This window comes from Sciurus carolinensis, chromosome 11 (assembly GCF_902686445.1).
Source record: "Sciurus carolinensis chromosome 11, mSciCar1.2, whole genome shotgun sequence".
Classification (NCBI taxonomy): domain Eukaryota; kingdom Metazoa; phylum Chordata; class Mammalia; order Rodentia; family Sciuridae; genus Sciurus; species Sciurus carolinensis.
Window position 1 is genome coordinate 88,537,674 of NC_062223.1, and position 21,646 is coordinate 88,559,319.

General features: G+C 39.2%; 2 pseudogenes; one reads left to right on the top strand and one right to left on the bottom strand.

Moving 5' to 3' along the window:
• The first annotated feature begins 874 nt into the window (after window positions 1–874).
• On the top strand, window positions 875–1,451 carry LOC124959612 (ER lumen protein-retaining receptor 1-like; annotated as a pseudogene).
• An 18,826-nt stretch (window positions 1,452–20,277) lies between these two features.
• On the bottom strand, window positions 20,278–21,323 carry LOC124959974 (heterogeneous nuclear ribonucleoprotein H3-like; annotated as a pseudogene).
• Between the last annotated feature and the right edge of the window lie 323 nt (window positions 21,324–21,646).

The window sequence follows — 21,646 nt, forward strand, 5'->3', positions numbered from 1 at the left end:
CCACTAGGTTGACTTAAACACTCCTCTGCTGACCTGAGATATGACTGTTGATCGTCCAGTGACCTGGAGACTATTGAGGAGTAGGGGTGCCCACAGCCATGACTTTTACAGTTACGGCTGGCCCTCTTAGTTGACCTTATCTGATGGGTGGGTCCCCGATCCTTATGGTAGAGATTTTCTCTCAGGGTTGAGGCTCCTCTTTGCTCTCTCTCAAAAATCCTGACATTAGGACCTCAACTCTCTCGATTTTTGCCTGGCACACACTGATGGTCAGGTGACGACCCCCATCACTGCCATGCCTTCTCATCTTCAGCCAGCTAGTCTGTGACCTCAGGATGCCTTGGACACTAACTCAGCTGTATCAGTTTCTACCATGGGATCTGGGTCCTCCATTCCGGCAGATTCACCCTGGGGTGTCTACTAGTCGATCTTAAACCCCTTTACCTGACCCCCGACCTAAAACCACCAAAACTTATCCTTTAGATAATCAATCCAAAATGGCCACGTAATGGCATACAACTTCTGTGAGTGAGCAGGCAGATGGAAAGGGATACATTATCTTCAAGCCTTCTCATTCTTGCTCACTAAACCTGATCTTTGCTCTTCCTGCAAACCCACACACCTCCTTTTGGATTCTTCTCCCCCTCCTAATCCCTCCTCCTCCTCCTCCTCCCTTTTCCCTGCTCTAGTTCGGCCACCAGCTCCAACCTTGGCTCCCTCTCATAGAGCCCCCTTCCCAGAGTGGAACCTACTGGAGAGTCCCTCTCCTGACCCTCTGCCCACTGCCGACCAGAGCAGCAGCCGCAGAGCCCCAGGTGGCCGCCCCTGCCAGCCTGCCTCCCTCCAGCTCAGCCCTGCCAGAGTTCCCACAGTCATGAATCTCTTCTGTTTCCTGGGAGACCTCTCCCACCTTCTAGCCATCATCTTGCTACTGCTTAAAATCTGGAAGTCCCACTTCTGTGCCCGGATTTCAGGGAAGAGCCAGGTCCTGTTTGCTGTGGTGTTCACTGCCCACTACCTGGAGCTCTTCACCAACTGCATCTCACTTTACAACACATGCATAAAGGTGGTCTATATAGTTTCCTCTTTCACCAGGGTCTGGACGATTAACAGCAACTTCAAAGCCACTTACAATGGGAACCATGATATGTTCCGGGTGGAGTTCCTTGTCTTCCCCTGGCCATCCTGGCATTCCTGGTCAACCACAACTTCACCCCTCTGGAGATCCTCTGTACCTTCTCTATGCACCTGGAGTCAGTGACCATCTTGCCACAGCTGTTCATGGTGAGCAAGACTGGTGAGGTGGAGACCATCACAAGCCACTACCTGTTTGTGCTGGGTGTCTACCACACCTCTATCTCTTCAACTGGATTTGGCCCTACCACTTTGAGGGCTTCTTTGATCTCATCGCCATCATGGCCAGCCTGGTCCAGCCTTCCCTCTACTGGTAGAATGAGACTCTTTGAACCTAATCAACAGGAAAAAGTTACAGAAGAAAGACCATCATCCCACCCCCGGTATCTATAAAAACAAAAAGGGAGGAATATCGGTATCAGATGTGCTATTTTGCTGCCACAATTATTCTTCCTCCCCCATACCACTTTACAACCCAGATTGTTAGCCTGTGAACCTCCTCGCCAGCCATTGGTCCGTTAATAGAATTTGATTAATTAAAAATGGCTTCACCGCCATTCTTTCTCTCCCTCCCTCCCTCACTCTCGCTCTTGCTCTCTCTCTCTCTCTCTCTCTCTCTCTCTCTCTCTCTCTTTCTCTCTCTCTCTCTCTCTCCCCTCCTCACTTTCATTCTCTCTCTCTCTCCCCTCCTCACTTTCATATTCTCTCTCTCTCTCTCTCTCTCTCTCTCTCTCTCTCTCTCTCTCACCCTGCAGGCAGACACTCTGCCTGTCCATTTAATAAAATCTCTTGCATGAGTTCCCATGTCTGGAGTGGTTTCTGGGTACTTTCAAACTCTACCTAAACTTTACATTATATATAAATATAAATTCAGAAATAGACCATGGATTTAAATGTAAATTACAAAACTATAAAACTCTTTGGGAAAAAAACTGGAAAGCATCTTTAGGATCTAGGGCTAAGTGAAGAGATACAATAGATGATACCAAAAGCAGAATCCTTAAAAGAAAAAAATGACATATTAGACTTCATTAAAATTAAAAACCCTATAACGGTAGTCCACTCATTATGTTGAATGTAGCCCTTGCTGCTCTGTCACTGAAACTTATTTTTTAAATAGACATGTTTCTTTCTTTTCCTCTCTCCATGCTTCTCCCTAATCTCTTCCAACCCCTAATCTCAGGGGAAACAGAATTACCTTTCTTCCTCATTTTAGGTAAATTAATCTGTCCTTGAGTACACACCCACCATAGGAATGAAGTGATCCAGACTTTGGGGAAGGTACCAGAAGATCTCAGAAATGACTCTCCCAAATTAAAAAGTTAATTACAACTAAAACAGAGAACACATTGAATGGAACCCTTTGAAATACCTCTTTAGGAGCCCCCTGTTCTTGCTGATGGGCAGAATCACAACCATTGGGACAGGAGATCCCTGGGTTTCTCCTTTGCTAGCAAAGCAATAAACTTTTTTCCTTTTTCTCAAAACTGTATGCTTGTTATTGATTGGCATCGGGGACAAGGACTGAGCTTTAGGCAACAGTACCTCATTCGTTCATTCAGTAGACCAGCTAAGTACTTTGTTGGGTTTTGGGAGTGCAAAGGAAAATAAGCCCGAACTAAAATATCACTTACACAAGGAGATCAAATTACATGATCCCTCAGTGTAGTGCCTGTGTTCCCTGTATCTCTCTTGAAGTTCTTACAAGCTGTTGCAGGCATCAACAGTTCATTCTTATTTTATTGCTGAGTAGTATTACGTGCTATGAATATGTTATGACTTGGTCAACCTTTCACTTGTTGCATGGCATTCCATGTGTTCTCTGTTGGAGTTGTAATTCACTTTTTAATTTGGGAGAGTCATTTCTGAGATCTTCTGGTACCTTCTCCAAAGTCTGGATTACTTCATTCCTATGATGGTTGTGTACTCAAGGACAGATTAATCTGCCTAAAACGGGGAAGAAAAGTAATCCTGTTTCCCCTGAGATTAGGGATTGGGAGCATGGAGAGAGGATGAGAAAGAAACATGTCTATTTAAAAAATAAATTGCATTGGCAGAGCAGTATGTGTTATATTCAACACATAAAGTGAACCACTGTTACAGTACAAGTCAAAGGAACCAAAATAACTTCAACACAAGTAGCAGGATTGACACCTTACTAAGATAAACCACTGAAATGGGCAACTGATGTTTCCCTAAGCCCAAAATTTGATTGCAGTGCTAAGAAGTACAAGCAAATGGAAGTTGTGGTATTTACTTACAAAAGTTAGGACCCAATGCACAGTAGGGGGAGTAGGGAGCCAAGCAAAAATTGAAGGATTACCATCTTTTACACTATTTTTCTACACAGTTTAGCTTTTATATATTGCTATTAGTATTGTTTCAAAGTCAGACACTCGCTAATATTAAAATATATTAGGTTGTCAAATTCCTATCTGTAGATTATTTTATTGCTTGCATTTATGAATATTTTCTTGATAGTTAGGTTGGAATCCTCTTGAGGGTAGAATTTTCGTTTTTGTTTTTAAAAGTTTCTCACATTGTGTTTTCTTTGTAAAAACTAGTACATGTTAAGCTGCTCCCACTCATTTTACAAATGATAAAAACCAAGTTCTAGAACCAGGAAATACCTTTATTGTGCACTTGCTTAGATAAAGTATTCACATTTACATTGGCTCCAAATCATGGATTATGAAAGTGCTCATATCAGAGAATATTAGGCCTGGAAGGTCTCTTCAAGGTCAAGGTCACACAAGTAATTGATGACAGAGCCAGAAAAAGAGCTTCCTCTCAACTCCTTGTCTGGTACTTCTGTGTCCCAAGGCAGGATCTCTGTTAAGTCACTGTTGACAGATCCGTGGTGGATCTGTTTATAATGGGTGACTATTGTTTCTGGTCTGATAAACTTCCTGCCCTAAGTGGGGACCTTGTACTTCAATGTTGGAGTTCAAGTTTTTACTACTAATGGAAAATTTCAAGGAATATTTGCAGATCTGTGTTGTTCTCCTACCTTTTAAAACCCAGTAGGTTTCAGCAGAATCATTCCTGGGATTTTTGGTTTCTGAGAGCATGGCATGGCACATTCTGCAATCTATGTGCCTGTCCACAGGTAGCATGTAAGACTCCCCTGCTGTGGGAACAAAGACAGAGGACTTAAGCTCCCCACTGTGCTTTACTCCACGTGCCCCATCATGATGTTTCCCCTGGAGGTTTGTTTTCCAGATTTTAATAGTGAAATAAAAGAGAAACTTAGCACTTTCAGGATTTAGAATGTGCCAAATTTTCACTGGTGCAGAGATGCTTTTATGCAAATTAGTTCTCCACTTGCCTGGGGTTTAAAGTTTTTCCTTCCTGGATCAGATTCTTCACCAAAAAAACTTAAATTGAAAGATCAGGTCAATTAAAATCTCTGTGTGTGTGTGTGTATGTGTGTGTGTGTGTGTGTGTGTTATATGCAGTGCATTAACTTTTGAGGATAATCCAAAGCAAGTATGTGTTGACTAACATGTATAAACAGATCCTTTTGACAAATTAAATCAAGGGTGAACAGTTTAATCGAACAAGTTAATCAAGAAAGATAAAATCTAAATTTATGTTTAGATTTCAAACAAATGTGCTATTTTTCTTTCCACCAGTTTCAGAGACAAAAGAAATGAATTGCAAATGTAAAATATTTTCCCCAACCCCAATCCTGCCCAAGAAAGGTCTCTTGTTTGCTGGATCAACTTTTAAAGGGGTTAGGGGACTGGGGAAGAAATGGAGTAGTTACAAAACAGAGAAAAGAAAGAAAAATAGAGTAAATTGATTCACAAAATGTAGAATTAAGACAGAGAGGAGTTATTGGAGCCTAGGAAGACTGAATTGGGGGGAAATCTTGAAGAGCTTGGAGTAGGGAGAAAAGAAGTACTTTGGAGCAGGTATCATGTACAAGAGATAATAAAAGTTAATGTGATGGGAAAAGACAATGTCAAACAATTTTTGTTTTTCATTATTTCCCATTTAGCGTTTTCTGACAGACTTTAATAAAAATTTAAATTTCATTTGGATTATCTTTAGATTCAGAACTAAATTTCTCTCAGTGTGAAACCATGCAAAGATGGAGTCAGTAGATATTTGAGGCTTACATGATTAGATTATATACTGAATGCTAAACTGCAGGCATTTTTTTCAACATTATTGGCCATATATGCAATTCATACACTTTCATGTACAAACACATTTATTTAGCTTGTTGTTATGGTTTGGATGTGAGGTGTCCCCCAAAAGCTCACATGTGAGACAATGAAAGAACGTTGAGAGAAGAAATGATTGGATTGTAAGGGTCTTAACCCAATCAGTGAATTGATCCCTTGTTTGGGATTAACTGAGTTGTAACTGAAATGGTAGGGTATGGCTGGAGGAGGTGGGAATTGGGGCATGGTTTGGGGTATATATTTGTATCTGGCAAGTGGAGACCTCTTTCTCTGCTTTCTGATCACCATGTGAGCTGCTTCCCTCTGCCATACTCTTCCACCATGATGTTCTGCCTCACCTCAAACCCCAAGGAATGGAGCCCACCTTTTATGAACTAAGACCTCTGGAACTGTGAACCCTCAAATAAACTTTTCCTCCTTTAAAATTGTTCTGGTTAGATATTTTAGTCATAGTAGTGAAAAAGCTGACTAAAACACTTGGTTAGTAATGTAACAAATTCTTTCTGATATTAAAGGGAGACTAGAAAGTAAGAGCAACTGTGTAGGAGAAATTCATCCTTTCTTCTGGGAGAAAAATCAAACTGTAACAGTGTTCCACATTATGCTTTGAGTGTAGCCCTTGCTGCTCTGCCACTGTAACTGATTTTTAAAATGAATATGTTTCTTTCTCTTCCTTGCTCCCTCTCCCTCCATAATCTCTCCTCCTCCATAATGGAGTGAGAGTGGGCAGGATTACCTTTCTTCCCCAACCCAGGCTGAGTTATCTGTCCCTTAGCATACACCCACCACAGGAATGAAGTACTTCAGACTTGGGGATGGTCCAGGAGACCAAAGAAATGTCTCCCAAATTAACAAGTGAATTGCATGCAACTCCAGAGAATGCGTGGAATGCAGTCTTTGAATCTTCTCTTAAAAACCCCCTGCTTCCTCTCATGGGCAGAATCATAGCCTCTTGGACAGGACTCCCCTTGCTTCTCCTCTGCTACCAAAACAATAAAACTTCTTTTTCTTTTTCTCAAAGCCATATCCTCCATAACTTTCCTATGTTCCTATGTGAATACACTACCAGTGAAACTCTGCATCAGGTACAACCGCAAGAATGGGATCTACACACCAAAGTAGGACCCAATCGCTGAGCCAGTCCCCCCACACCGAAGTCGGAGGCCGGTAGCTGAGCCTGGCCGCCTGCCCCGCTACTGTGCCTGCCTCCATGCTGACTCAGTGCACCCTCACTGGGGCTCCCCAGCTTCTTTGAAGGCTGGTGCAGGCATTTTGAATTATTCCTGAGGGCGAGGCCACCATCTTTGTAAGGGCGGCTCCCTTCCTGGGACACCTACAGGAGACTGGAGGCCCTTTGACAGGTACCTCTATTTACTCACTCACATCCTACACCCTTCCTCATCCTCTTGTTCACAACTTGAAATACTGTAAATAGTAATTGAACTTATCTTGTTTATTTTAAAAATGTTAAAGTCTTTATACAGGCTATCTGGTTCAGGGCTACATTTTCTTTGTATTGGTGCTATTTGTATTGATCTCCCCTTCAAAAGAGAGGTAGTGGAAAACTGCAGGGTCATAATAAGCCTACAGCGGGGGAACTTCAGTATCTCTGATCTTCACTGCTAGAGGAGAATATATAGACAGTATGAAAAAATGAAAACTACAGAACACCAAAGAAAGAAATTGAAGAAAACCTTAGAAGATGGAAAGATCTCCCTTGTTCTTGGATAGGCAGAATTAACATTGTCAAAATGGCCATACTACCAAAGGTACTATACAGATTCAATGCAATTCCAATTAAAATCCCAATGACATTCCTCATAGAAATAGAGAAAGCAATCATGAACTTCATCTGGAAGAACAAGAGACCTCGAATAGCCAAACAATCCCGAGTAGAAAAAGTGAAACAGGGGGTATCACAACACCAGACATTAAACTATACTACAGAGCAATAGTAACAAAAACAACGTGGTATTGGCACCAAAACAAATATGAAGACCAATGGTACAGAATAGAAGACACAGAGACAAAACCACACCAAGACAGTCACCTCATATTAGACAAAGGAGTCAAAAACATACAATAGAGAAAAGATAGCCTATTCAACAAAGGTGCTGGGAAAATTGGAAATCCATATGCAGTAAAATGAAATTAAACCTCTATCTCTCACCCTGCACAAAACTCAACTCAAAATGAATCAAAGACATAGGAATTAGACCAGAGACCCTGCACCTAACAGAAGACAAAGTAGGCCCGAATCTTCATCATGTTGGCTTAGGATCAGACTTCCTCAACAAGACTCCCAAAGCACAAGAAATCAAAGCAAGAATCAATAAATGGGATGGACTCAAACTAAAAAGCTTTTTCTCAGTAAAGGATACAATCAAGAACGTGAAGAGAGAGCCTACAGAGTGGGAGAAAATCTTTTCCACACACACTGCAGATAGAGCACTTATCTCCAAAATTTATAAAGAACTTACAAAACTTTACACCAAAATTACAAAGAACTCAATCAATAAATGGTCCAAGGAACTGGACAGACCCTTTACAGAAGAAGACACACAGGCATTTAATAAATATATGAAAAAGTGTTCAACATCTCTAGTAATTAGAGAAATGCAAATTAAAGCAACTCTAAGATTTCATCTTACTCCAATTGGAATGGCTACTATCAAAAACACAAACAATAATAAATGTTGTCATGGATGTGAGGAAAAAGGCACACTTTTAATTGCTGGTGGAGTTGCAAATTGGTGCAGCTACTCTGGAAAGCAGTATGGAGAATCCTCAGAAAACTTGGAATGGACCTACCTTTTGACCCAGTTATCCCACTCCTTGGTTTATACCCAAAGGACCTAAAATCAGCAAACTTCAGTAACAGAGCCACATCAATGTTTATAACAGCTCAGTTCACAATAGCTAGATTGTGGAACCAACCTAGATGCCTTTCAACAGATGAAAGGATAAAGAAACTGTGGTATATATACGCAATGGAATACTACTCAGCCATAAAGAATAATTTTATGGCATTTGCAAATAAATGGATGGAATTGGAGAATATCATGCTAAGTGAAATAAGCCAAGCCCAAAAAACCAAAGGCTGAATGTTTCCCTGGTAAGTGGAGAATGATATATAATGGGGGTGGGGGGGGGTGGGGAATGAGAGAATAATGGGAGAACTTTAGAATATGTAGAAGGAAATGAGAGGGAGGGGGTTATGAAAAATGGTGGAATGAGGCGGACATCATTACCCTATGTACATGTATGATTGCATGAATGGTATGAATCTACATCGTGTACAACCATAGAAACAAAATGATGTACCCCATTTGTGTACAATGAATCAAAATGCAATCTGTAAAAAATTAAAAGCTAAATAATAATAATAAAAAAGTTAACAATTTACTAAAATATGCAAAATACAAATGAACTCTGAATTTTTGCTATATTGGATGTAAAATCAGTTTTTATGAATATTTTGTTATATTTAAAATGAAAACTTAATTTAAAAGAATATGCGAAATAGATTGCAAATATGGATTTTAAAATTAGACATGCCTGGGTTTTTCTCCAAACTCGAATTCACTATGTGATTTTGGGCAACTAACTTATTCCCTTTGAATTTTATTTTACTCAAATAAAGATGGATTGATGTTTGAACCAAGTAAGAGAATTTATTTTAAGTATATCATTATGCATAAAATATGGAAAATAAAAGTTTTGTCACTATTATGAAAAAAAAAGAATGGGATCTAATTAGATTAAGTTGTAATCCATGTATATATAAAATGTGTTCAAATACACTGTACTGTCATATGTGTTTAAAAATAACAAACAAAAAAAATTGTCCTCATTATTGGATTGACATCAGGGACAAGAACCAAGCTTTTGGTAACAAAACCACCACCCCTACTCTAAATCTCAACAAAGTCAGCATTCTCTTATGATATGAAGGTGAAGATAGGATATTGATGATAAAGAAATAGAGAACCTCAGAGAGAGAGAAACATGTGAATCATGAACATGAGCCATGTGATTCATTTCATACTCTCAAGAAGAAGGTATGCATCACCACATTTACCAAAAAAAATTGCTACAGTAAAGTCTCTTCGGTGCATGCGTTTGGTTAGTCATGCTTCTAGAAAATTCTACAGTAGTGATCTTAAGCACTCATTGAGTCAAGACCATCTTTAAGAGTCATATGAAATCTATTGACCCACTCTAGAAAAATGTACATAGGAGCTGGGCGCGATGGTACGTGCCTGTAATCCCAGTGGCTCTAGAGGTTGAGGCAGGAGGATCTCAAGTTCGAAGCCAGCCACAGGAATTTAGTGAGGCCCTACGTGAGATCCTGTGTCTAATAAAATATAAAAACGTGCTGGGGAAGTGGCTCAGTAGGTAAGCACTCTTGGGTTCAATCCCTGATACAAAAAAAACAAAACAAAAAAAACCACATACATAACAAATACACATTACTTATAATTTTGCAGGCTCATGGATCCTTTAGAGACTGGATTCAAAATTAAATTTTCTTTCTTTTTTCTTCCTTTTTTTTTTTTGTACTGGGGATTGAACCCAGGGGTGCTTTACCACTGAGTCACATCATCATCTCCCCTTTTTTATTTTGAGATAGGTTTTCACTAAATTGCTGAGGCTGGACTCAAACTTGTGATTCTCCTGCTTCAGGCTTCCAAGTTGCTGGGATTACAGGTGTGTACCGCCATACCTGGTAAAATTCTACATATTTCTAAAACATTAAAAACCTGCAAAAGAGATGCCCCTGTCCTGTCACGAACCACAAATGACCAAAGCAGTAGGTTTCTTCTTTGTTATAACAATGCTACTATATACAGACAGAAGAGAAAGTTCTTGGGTAAAAATATTGCTTATTCAGTATTATATTATATTCAATATTATGTACTATGTGAAATAAAAATAAGTATTTCAGTGGTATAGCATATTGAGTCAAAGAAAGACTACTTAGCATTCCTAGGTAATTGAAAAAGGAAAGCATGCAGTCTTTCCATACCCCATATGAAGAAGAAGCAGTCCAAAACCTCGTGAAATAACATTCATGTATCTTTAGGATTATGATTAATTATTTCCCTGAATCTTTCAAATGCATAGCTTTTTGTTTCATATCCCTAGGGGATTCTTAAGCAAACTGTAGGTTTATGGGTCAAAACTACAAATCAGTAGTAGAATTGGATTTTTCCAACAGAATTTAAACACAGAAGTTTTTAATGGAAAAATTTTGTCATTATAAAGTTTAAATTTATAGTTCTTCCTTTAGAAAATACTCCTTGAGTTCAATTATGGAGTCTTGACAATAAGTTGTTATGTCTCCACTGGCTCTGCCACCCAAAAATATTTGTTACAGATTTTAAAAGGGATCCTGTATTTAAAGTTTTTAGCACAGGATCTGGCAGGCAGAAAAAGCTTAATAAATAGTCATGCCAGGAGGTTCTCCTAAGGGGACAGGGCACATTTTGCTGCTGCTCTGCAGATGAGCCTACCACTGCAGAAGAATTTTGGTGACCTGGTTGCCCAATACTGCTTCTGATCCATGACTAAAGCAAAGAAAGTTCTGGATTCCAGTGTTTGTGTCATTCATACTTCTTGGTGTTTGGTCATAGTGGCAGGCACACCAAATGGTATTCATGTCCCTTAGTTCCTCATCCATGGTTGAGAAAATAGATCTAAATACCCCTGTAAAGATCACTTGCTGTGTATTTTTACATGTTTCATTTCACATCTGGTCCCTTGGAACCAGGAGGTAGAACAGTCAGGGCGTCTGGGCATTGGTTATTACCTCACCTGCCTGCTGTCTCCCTTCTTTTTCCTTTCAGAGTAGAAGGGAATTGGCAGGTCTGTAGGCATCGAGGCATCATTAAGCTTGAACTTGCCAGTGAGGAAGTATCTTGCCTAGGGCTTAGATACTCATTCTCAATCATGAGCACTGACCCTCATATCTGCTCTGCTTTAGCCAGGAAGCTATTTGTCATTATCCTCATCTGAAAGCCTTAGAATGTATTCTTGACTTGAAATCCTTGAACAGATTATCCCTAAACTACATTTCCAGTCTTATCTTCCACTGCTTCCTTTCCCACAACTTATAATTCAGCTAAAGTAAATATCGTTTGTCTTCTTGAATTTTAGTTCAATCCTCATTCTCTCTTTTGAATTCGACTATATATCCAACTGCCTAGTTAATACTCCACCTGAATGGAGAATAGGTGATCCTGAACTTATCATGTCCAAAACTAAACTCCTGAGTTTTCTTTAGTTTTCTATAGGGTTCAACCTATTTCTGGAAAGTAAGATATCTATTGTTTTATTCATTTCCTGGGCAGGTGGGCATGTTCAGCCTTAGAACTGCAGTGTGGGGGTGGGGAAAGACTGAAAACATTTCTTTTAAAATCTGGAACAAGATAAGGATGTTGGCTGGGCATAGTGGTGCACGCCTATAATTCCAGTGGCTTGGGAGGCTGAAGCAGGAGGATTGCAAGATCAAAGCCAGCCTCAGCAAAAGTGAGGCACTAAGAAACTCAGTGAGACCCTGTCTCTAAATAAAATACAAAATAGGGTTGAGGACATGGCTCAGTAGTTGAGTGCTCCTGAGTCCCATCCCTGGTACCAAATAAATAAATAATTAATTAATTAAAAAAAAAAAGAAAAATAAGGATGTTCACTCTCACCACTCCTATTAAATGTAGTACTAGAAATTCTAGCCTGAGCAATTAGGCAAGAAAAGGAAATAAAAGGAATAAAAAGAGGAAAGGAAAGAGTTGAATTATCACTCTTTTCAGATAACTGAGCTTATAAACAGAAGATCCAAAAAGTTTCACCAAAAGACTGCTAAAGCTAATATACAAATTCAGCAAAGTAGCAGGTTATAAAATTAACATTCAAAACTCAACAGCTTTCCTATATACCAGTAATGAATCTTCTGAGAAAGAAATCAGGAAATCAATTCCATTTATGATAGCTTCAAAAACGAAAACAAAATAAAACCTAGCAATAAATGTAACCAAGGAGGTGAAAGACCCTCTACAATGAAAATGATAGAATACTGTAGGAAAAGAATCAAAGAAGACACAATTTAATGGTTAATCTGAATTGTCAACTTGATTGGATTAAGATATGCCTATGATGAAGAGTCTTCTGGGTGTGTTGATGAGGGCATTTTTAGGAATGATTGGCATGTGGGACAGCGAACTGAAGTGGCAACCCACTCTAAGTGTGGGCAGCACTGTCCAATAGGTTGGAAGCTTGGATGGAACAAAAGTTAGAAGAACAAGGACACAGCAGTGGATGCAAGCTTGATTCTTCTTCAATCGGTAGTGATTACTGCTGTGATCACCTGAGGACAGACTCTAGCTCCCTCACTCTTTCAAAGTAGATTATGCCCAGTGGCTCTTTAAGAGAGTTTCCACGACTTTGGTCCCAGAGTGGGGCTGCATCATTGATCCATCTTGTTCTGAGACTTCAGCTTCTTGGACTGTGCAGTTACTGATTCCTCCAATTCTCTGGCCTTCAGATGACAATTGTGGGACTATCCAACTTCTGATCATGTAAGCCAATCTAGTAAATACCCTTTTGATAATCACATATATGTGTGTATATATATATATATATATATATATATATATATATATATATATATACATACATACATCTGTTGGTTCTATTCCTCTAGAGAACTCCAATACCCACAAGAAGATGGAAAGACCTCCCATGTTCATGAATAGACAGAATTAATATTGTTAAAACGATCATAATATCAATAAAATATTCCCTTTCAATGCAATCCCCATTAAACTACCAATCACATTCTTTAGATAACTAGAAAACGAATAGTCTTAAAATTCACTTGGAAGAACAAAAGACCCAGAATAGCCAAAGCAATTCCAAGTCAAAAACAAAACAAAACAAAACAAAAACAATGCTGGAGGTATCAGGTGACATTTGACTTCAAATTATACTACTATAGTACTATAGTAACAAAACAGAACTATAGTAACAAAAACTGCATAGTAACAACACAAAAACAGATATATAGACCAGTGGTGCAGAATAGAAGACACAGAGACAAACCTACACAGAAACAATCATCTGATCCTCCACAAAGGTGTCAAAAACATACATTTGAGAAAAGACAGCCTGCTTTTAAACAAATGGTGCTGGGAAAACTGTTTGTGAGACTATACCCTTCTCTCTCAAAATGCACAAAAACCAGCTCAAAGTGGATCAAAGACCTAGGAATTAGACCAGGAACTGTGCAACTCCCAGAAAAAACATAGGGTTAACACTCCAAAATATCATAATTTGTAACAACTTTCTTGATAGGATTCCTAAAGCTCAGAAAATAATGTCAAGAGTCAATAAATGGAATAACATCAAATTAAAAATCTTCTGCACAGCAAAGGAAGCAAATAAGAAGTGCAAAGAGAACCTACAGAATGGGAGAAGATTTTTGCTAGTTACTCCTCTAACAGAGGATTAATATCTAGAACATATAACAAATAGAACTCAAAAACCTTAATACCAAATACCAAGTAATCTGATTAATAAATGGGCAAATGAACTAAACAGACCCTTCTCAAAAGAAGAAATACAAACATCCTAAAAATATATGAAAAATTGCTCAACATCATTGGCAATTAGGGAAATACAAACCAAAACTACCCTGAGATTTCACCTCATTCCAGTTAGACTGCATCCATCAAGAATGCAAATAAATTCTGTAGAGATTATGGAGAGAAAGGAGCACTTTTACACTGCTGGTGGAATTTTAAATTGGTACAACCCATATGGAAATCATTGTAGAGATTACTCAAAAGACTAGGCATGGAACCACCATAAGACCCAGTATACCATTCCTTGGAATTTATCCTAATGAATTAAAGTCAGCATACTATAGTGATACATGCATACCCATGTTTATAGCAGCACAATGCATAATAGCTAAACTATGGAACCAATAGAGGTGTCCATCCACAGAAAAATGGATAAAGAGAATGTGGAATATACACAATGGAATTTTATTCAGAAAAATGAAATTATGGCATTTGCAGGAGATGGATGGAATTTGAGAACATTATGTTAAGGAAATTAAGCCAAACTCATATGGTCAAGGGTCATGTTTTCTCTCATATGTAGAAGCTACAGGATAAAGGAAAAAAAAGGTGGGGGAAGATCTCATGAAAATTGAAGGGAGTTTACTAGAATAGAGGAAAGGGACCAGGGGAGAGTGAAGGGGAGGAAAAGGGGAAATGGTTGGAAATGATATTGGTCAAATTACATTGTTATATTTTGTGCATGTATGAAAATATAACAAAAAATCCTACCATTATGTGTAACTAAATGTACCCATAAAAATATGGAAAAATGAATCTGATTAGATACATCTTCATAAACTACAATGCTCAAATATGATTATATTAATAGTAAAATCATATATATTTAAGCTCCCTGAAACTCTAATATCAAGCACATTGTTAGGCATTACATAGTAGTTGTTCAACAAAAATTTTATGGAAAAAAACTGCAGTGGGGATCTTATTCCATAGGCAAAGTTCCCTCAGTTGGAAGAACGTGAACTGGTCTCTTTCTACTCTGTATCATTTGTCTGGTATGTGCTTTCTTCATTGTCCAGCCAAACTGGCTTGTTTCTCAAATATCAGTTTTGATATCATTTTATTTATTCATTATTTAAATACTTATCTCAATGCCTATTCTGCTCCAAAGATTATGTGAAAAACTGGATCTAAAACTATGAACCAGGGTCTTGGTTCTCAGAAACTATGAACACTAAAATAGGGAGACTTCTATAATTAAAAAGTAAACTAATAATAATGGGAATCATTCCAAAGCATGAAAAGCAATAAAAACTGAGCATCAATATGACAGATCTATGGGTTTCTGGAGATAGAACTATCATTTTCTACCATTCATTAGATATCATTGAATCTACAGGCAACACTCAAGTCAATCTTATTTTTATTTAGATGAGGAATCTTAGCATTGGCACCTATGTAAAGTACATCACCATTTGTGATTTGCCAGATATTTAGGAAAGCATAACTTTCCTGTAAATTTATTCCTTGGGCTTTGATACCCACATTTCTGACCAACTTCCTCTAGCTACCTCTGTTTCCATCTGAATGAGTTTACTTATTAGTCCTTCTTGAGCTCTAGAACAACCTTTTACCCACCCTGCTGTTTTAGTCAGACCTGACAAGAATTAGAGGAGGAAAAGTTCATTCTGGGTCTCATGGTTTCAGAGGTCTCAGTGCATAGATGAATGACTCCATTCTTTGGAGCCCAAGATGAGCCATCATCATGGTAGTAGAGTGTGGTGGAAGAAAGCTGCTCAGGATACCCACCACAGAGGCAGACAGAGAGAGATTTGCTCAATGAAGACAAAATACCAAAACACCCCAAAGGCACACTCCCAGGGACCCACTTCCTCTAGTCACATCCGACCTGCTTACAGTTACTACCCAGTTAATCCCTCTCAGGGGATCAATGCATCCATTGGGTCAAGACTCATAACCCAATCGTTTCATCTCTTGAGTTTCTTGCATTGTCTTACACATGAGCTTTTGGGTGGTGCCTAATATCTAAACCATAATTCCCATCTACTAGCATATTGTCTATTTGCTGAGTTTGTTGTATCATATTTTTTTTTATTTTTTAATTTTTTTTATTATTGTACACAAATGGGATACATGTTGTTTCTCTATTTGTACATGGTGTAAAGGCATACCATTTGTGTAATCATAAATTTACATAGGGTAATGTTTGATTCATTCTGTTATTTTTTTCCCTTCCCCCCACCCCTCCCACCCCTCTTTTCCCTCTATACAGTCCTTCCTTCCTCCATTCTTGCCCCCCTCCCTAAACCTAACTCTAACCCTAACACTAACACTTCCCACCCCCCATTATGTGTCCTCATCCACTTATTAGCGATATCATTCTTCCTTTGGTTTTTTGAGATTGGCTTATCTCACTTAGCATGATATTCTCCAGTTTCATCCATTTGCCTGCAAATGCCATAATTTTATCATTCTTTATGGCAGAGTAATATTCCATTGTATATATATACCACATTTTCTTTATCCATTCATCAATTGAAGGACATCTAGGTTGGTTCCACAATGTGGCTATTGTGAACTGAGCAGCTATGAACATTGATGTGGCTGTATCTCTGTAGTATGCTGATTTTAAATCCTTTGGGTATAGGCCAAGGAGTGGGATAGCTGGGTAAAATGGTGGTTCCATTCCAAGTTTTCTAAGGACTCTCCACACTGCTTTCCAGAGTGGCTGCACTAATTTTCAGCCCCACCAGCAATATATGAGTGTACCTTTCACCCCACATCCTCGCCAATACCTGTTGTTGCTTGTATTCTTGATAATCGCCATTCTAATTGGGGTGAGATGGAATCTTAGGGTGGTTTTGATTTGCATTTCTCTTATTACTAGAGATGTTGAACATTTTTCCATATGTTTGTTGATTGCTTGTAGATCTTCTTCTGTGAAGTGTCTATTCATTTCCTTAGCCCATTTGTCAACTGGATTATTTGTATTCTTGGTGTAGAGTTTTTTGAGTTCTTTATAGATTCTGGAGATTAGTGCTCTATCTGAAGTATGATTGGCAAAGATTTTCTCCCACTCTGTAGGCTCTTTCTTCGCATTGCTGATAGTTTCCTTTGCTGAGAGAAAGCTTTTTAGTTTGAATCTATCCCAGTTATTAATTCTTGCTTTTATTTCTTGTGCTATTGGAGTCCTGTTGAGGAAGTCTGGTCCTAAGCCGACATGTTGAAGCTCTGGACCTACTTTTTCTTCTATAAGATGCAAGGTCTCTGGTCTGATTCCGAGATCCTTAATCCATTTTGAGTTTAGTTTTGTGCATGGTGAGAGATATGGGTTTAGTTTCATTCTGTTGCATATGGATTTCCAATTCTCCCAGCACCATTTGTTGAAGAGGCTATCTTTTCTCCATTGCATATTTTTGGCCCCTTTGTCTAGTATGAGAAAATTGTATTTATTTGGGTTTGTGTCCGTGTCCTCTATTCTGTACCATTGATCCACCTTTCTATTTTGGTACCAATACCATGCCGTTTTTGTTACTATTGCTTTGTAGTAGAGTTGAAGATCTGGTATTGCGATACCCCCTGCTTCACTCTTTCTGCCAAGGATTGCTTTAGCTATTCTGGGTTTTTATTCTTCCAGATGAATTTCATAATTGCTTGCTCTATTTCTGTAAGGTACATCATTGGGATTTTAATTGGAATTGCATTGAATCTGTATAGCACTTTTGGTAGTATGGCCATTTTGACAATATTAATTCTTCCTATCCAAGAACATGGGAGATCTTTCCATCTTCTGAGGTTTTCTTTAATTTCTTTCTTTAGTGTTCTGTAGTTCTCATTGTAGAGATCTTTTACCTCTTTTGTGAGATTGATTCTCAAGTATTTTATTTTTTTTGAAGCTATTGTGAATGGGGTAGTTTTCCTAATTTCTCTTTCTGAAGATTCATCGCTTATGTATAGAAATGCCTTAGATTTATGTGCATTGATCTTATATCCCACTACTTTACTGAATTCACTTATGAGATCTAACAGTTTTCTGGTGGAATTTCAAGATTCCTCTAAATATATAATCGTGTCATCAGCGAACAGGGATAGTTTGAGTTCTTCTTTTCCTATTCGTATCCCTTTAATTTCTTTGGGTTTCAAGATGGCGGCCTAGAGGGTGGCTGCATTTCACGCTGCTCCAGGATGCAGGATTCAAAAGAGGAGATAGTGAGGGACTTGGGACCAACTCAAAGCTGCCGGGTGAGTCTCTCCCGTTGGGGAGGCGTCCCGGATGGGGCGGTAGCCCCGGAACACAGGGAATTTGTGAAGTAGAGTTGCTCGGCGAGACACCCCTCCCCCCGCTGGAGCGGTAAACACAGACAACTGGGATCATCATAGAGGAGGCGGCTCAGCACAGCGCTTGGTCTCGGAACAACCACTGGGGCTCCGGGCTGCTGCCTGAGGAGGAGCTGCGTGGTGAGCTGTTTGGACTCAGAGCAACCGCTTCTGAACACCCGGGGGGTTGCCCGGAGGAAGAGGAGAAGCACGGTGGGTCACTTAGTCTAGGAGTGACTGCATCAGAGCCCCAGGAGGTTGCCATATTTTTAAATACTAGATTTTTAATCCAGATTGTTTGGCATCCTCTACCTTCCTCCTAGAATAACATCCCGTATGGTAAGGCTTTTTCTGAATTTATGAGTCTTACCGAGTACGTCTGTTTCTTCTTTGTATCTTCATTCACTATAAGTGCATTTAACTCGTCCTAGCATCCATAGGCTAGTGCAATTTTATTTAGTAGTCATGTTTTACCCTGTTGGCTTTCCACTGTACATACTGCTATCCATGTGTATTAACTGCCTATATGCAACTTCGACATATATTTTCTATCCAGAAATGTTGCAATCTGTAGGACAAAGTTATATAAGTCGCTTCTAAATATAACTTAATCTGAGTGTGCCAAATAGCTTCACAGAGCCTCCTGTGGCAAATGTTAGGGGTTTCATTTGGGGATGTATGATCCCACCTTGTTAGTCCTAGCCTCATGTTACTTTTGATTTGCTGCAGTTGAACTGCACATGGTGGTGCATGCCTGTAATCCCAGCTACTCAGGGGACTGAGGCAGGAGGATGATCACAAATTTGAGGCCAGCCTTGGCAGCTTAGTAAAACCCTGTCTTAAAATTTAAAAAGTAAATAAAATAAAAATGACTGAGATGTAGCTCAGTGGTAGAGTGCCCCTGAATTCAATCCCCAGAACCACTAAAAAAACAAAAAATATTTGCCATGGTTGAATTCTAAGTTGTTACATCTAATCACAGGCTGGTCAGGTAGGCCTCTGATCCTCACCCCATCAGATACCCATGAGGTGAAACCCTGCACTTTCCTTCATAGAACTTTGCCTCTTGAAGTCATTTGATTTGTTACTGCATATATGATCATTTGTTTGAGGTTTTTCACCATTGCTAGACTCTAATCTTGATGAGAAGGATTGCATTTATAACTGCATTCCAAGTGAAGGACAGCACCCAAGGCAAAGTCAATGTACAACAATACAAGGCAACTAGGTAACTGACTAGCTGATTGGCTTAAGTGTTTGTGTTGTGAAATAGTTCAGAGTGCTGGTGGCAGTGGCCATCACAAGAGTACACTGACTTTCTCTAGATCTGGTCTATGAACTCTGCAGTGATCCTTCATTTGATCTCCATCAACTCCTAAAATCCAATTACTTGGAAGACCAGGCACACACACAGGATTCCACAAGTAGGGATCATAGGATCTCTGCCTCAATACCACAATCTTGTCAGTCAATATTTTGCCTATTTCACTCAAATTCTCCTTCCAAAGAGCTTTTCCAAAAACACCCATCATCTGCTATAATTAGTATCAAAACTGTGAGGATTTTTTTCCTTGGAATTTCTCCAACTCGGCCGAACACAAAGAACAATTTTATACTCTTCTGCCTTGGGCAAAACTGAAGTGGAAGAACTTCATTGTTGATGCCACCTCCCAACTTTACCCTGTCAGCCACTCTCCTTTCTGGATTTTCCTCTTTTCTTGGATCAAATTCTCCATCATTCCTCCCAGGTTACCAGTTCCCTTATTCTTAATCCTGCTCTTTCCTCTCTCCACATCTACTGTTTTATTTTATTATTTTTTAATATAAAAATTTATTTTTAAATCAAAGTATGCAACAAATAAAACCTATAGAAAACAGATTTTCTCAACACAATCTGTTGCTTTACAAAATAATATTTTGAAAACACACTTCTTCAGTCATAAAATTCTTAAAATACAAAAGAAATTAAATCTGTAAGAAAGTCTAGTAGACCAGATGCCATTGTTAGGACTTGTATGTTGGTGATTGCATTTTCAGTACGTCCCACGCCATCTGCTTCCACTCATGCTATCTTGCCCATAGTAACCTCCATTGCCTCTACCAGCACAACCATAACCACCCAAGCTATCAGGAGTACCACATCCTACAATATAATTGTTCCCCATTCCCATTCTTCCAACAGATCCATATTCTCCTTGATTATCCATTCCATCTCTGCCAGAGCTTCCCATTCCAGAATCTCCCATTCCAGAGCCTCCCATTCCAGAGCCACCTCCAGGAGTAGAATTTAAGAAGAGTTCAATTAATGTATCAAAGTTGCATGTTATTTTTATCTTTAAAAATGGCAGCTACTGCATCTTCCTGTGTCACAAACTCTACATCTGCTTCTCCTGCTGCTCTGTCATCAGCTCCAATATCAATATGAACTCGTACTTCTTTGTGAGAAGAAATTAGCAATATCAGTTTCAGTTGTGTGAAAGGCAATCCGCTCATATGTATAAAATGACCACCATGAAAACCTGAACTTGCATCACCAGCTCCACCATAGCCATGACCTCCCCTACCTCTTCCATCTCTCATTGTCATCAAAGCCATCATTTCCATAGCCATCATTATAGCCACATAGTCATCAAAACCTCCATAGCCACCATCATATCCATCAGCTCCTCGTCACATTCTGTCATACATACTTCCATGCCCAGCTCCATAATAACCACCACTTCCTTCTATTGATCTATAATATGGTGCCCATCACTGTCTCAGCAATCCTCTTTGTGGGTTATAAAATCCTTTGACTTCACTCCTGCTACTTTTGAAGATCTCAATATACCTGTGCCCTATTCTTTCCTTGTGTTTACCCAGAGCATTTTCTGCTATCTCCTCTGATGCGAATTGCATGGTTTTCCCCTGTACTTCTCCTCTGGTAGTCCATTGTCAATGTTATCCCATTTGCCATGATTTCCAACCCTTGAAAGAACTGATCTGTTTTCTCTTTGCTGCAACCAAATGGCAGTCCACGAAGTCTTACTGTCCCATCACAAGCGTCATTTGAACCATTGTGTTTCATAACCCAGTCCATCTCAATTTCATTTGATTTAAGTGTCCCGTTTACTTCAGGTACCCTGATGCCTGTTTCTATTGCCTAATAGAAACACTGACTCCTGTGCACAATGGTTTTTCCCACATCCACTATGCTAATGCCTCATCTAGAGTTCTCTACTACAGAGAGCACAAATCTCTAGAACAATCCACGGCCACTAAGCACTAATGTGTTATTCATCTTAGGGGAAAGGATATAATTCTGTGAGTCTTCAGATGGACACAATTTAATCCAAATAACTGATTCCACTGGTAAGAGTGTCAGGTTTCCAGGATAAAGAAGTAGACGCAGGAGAGGGGTTA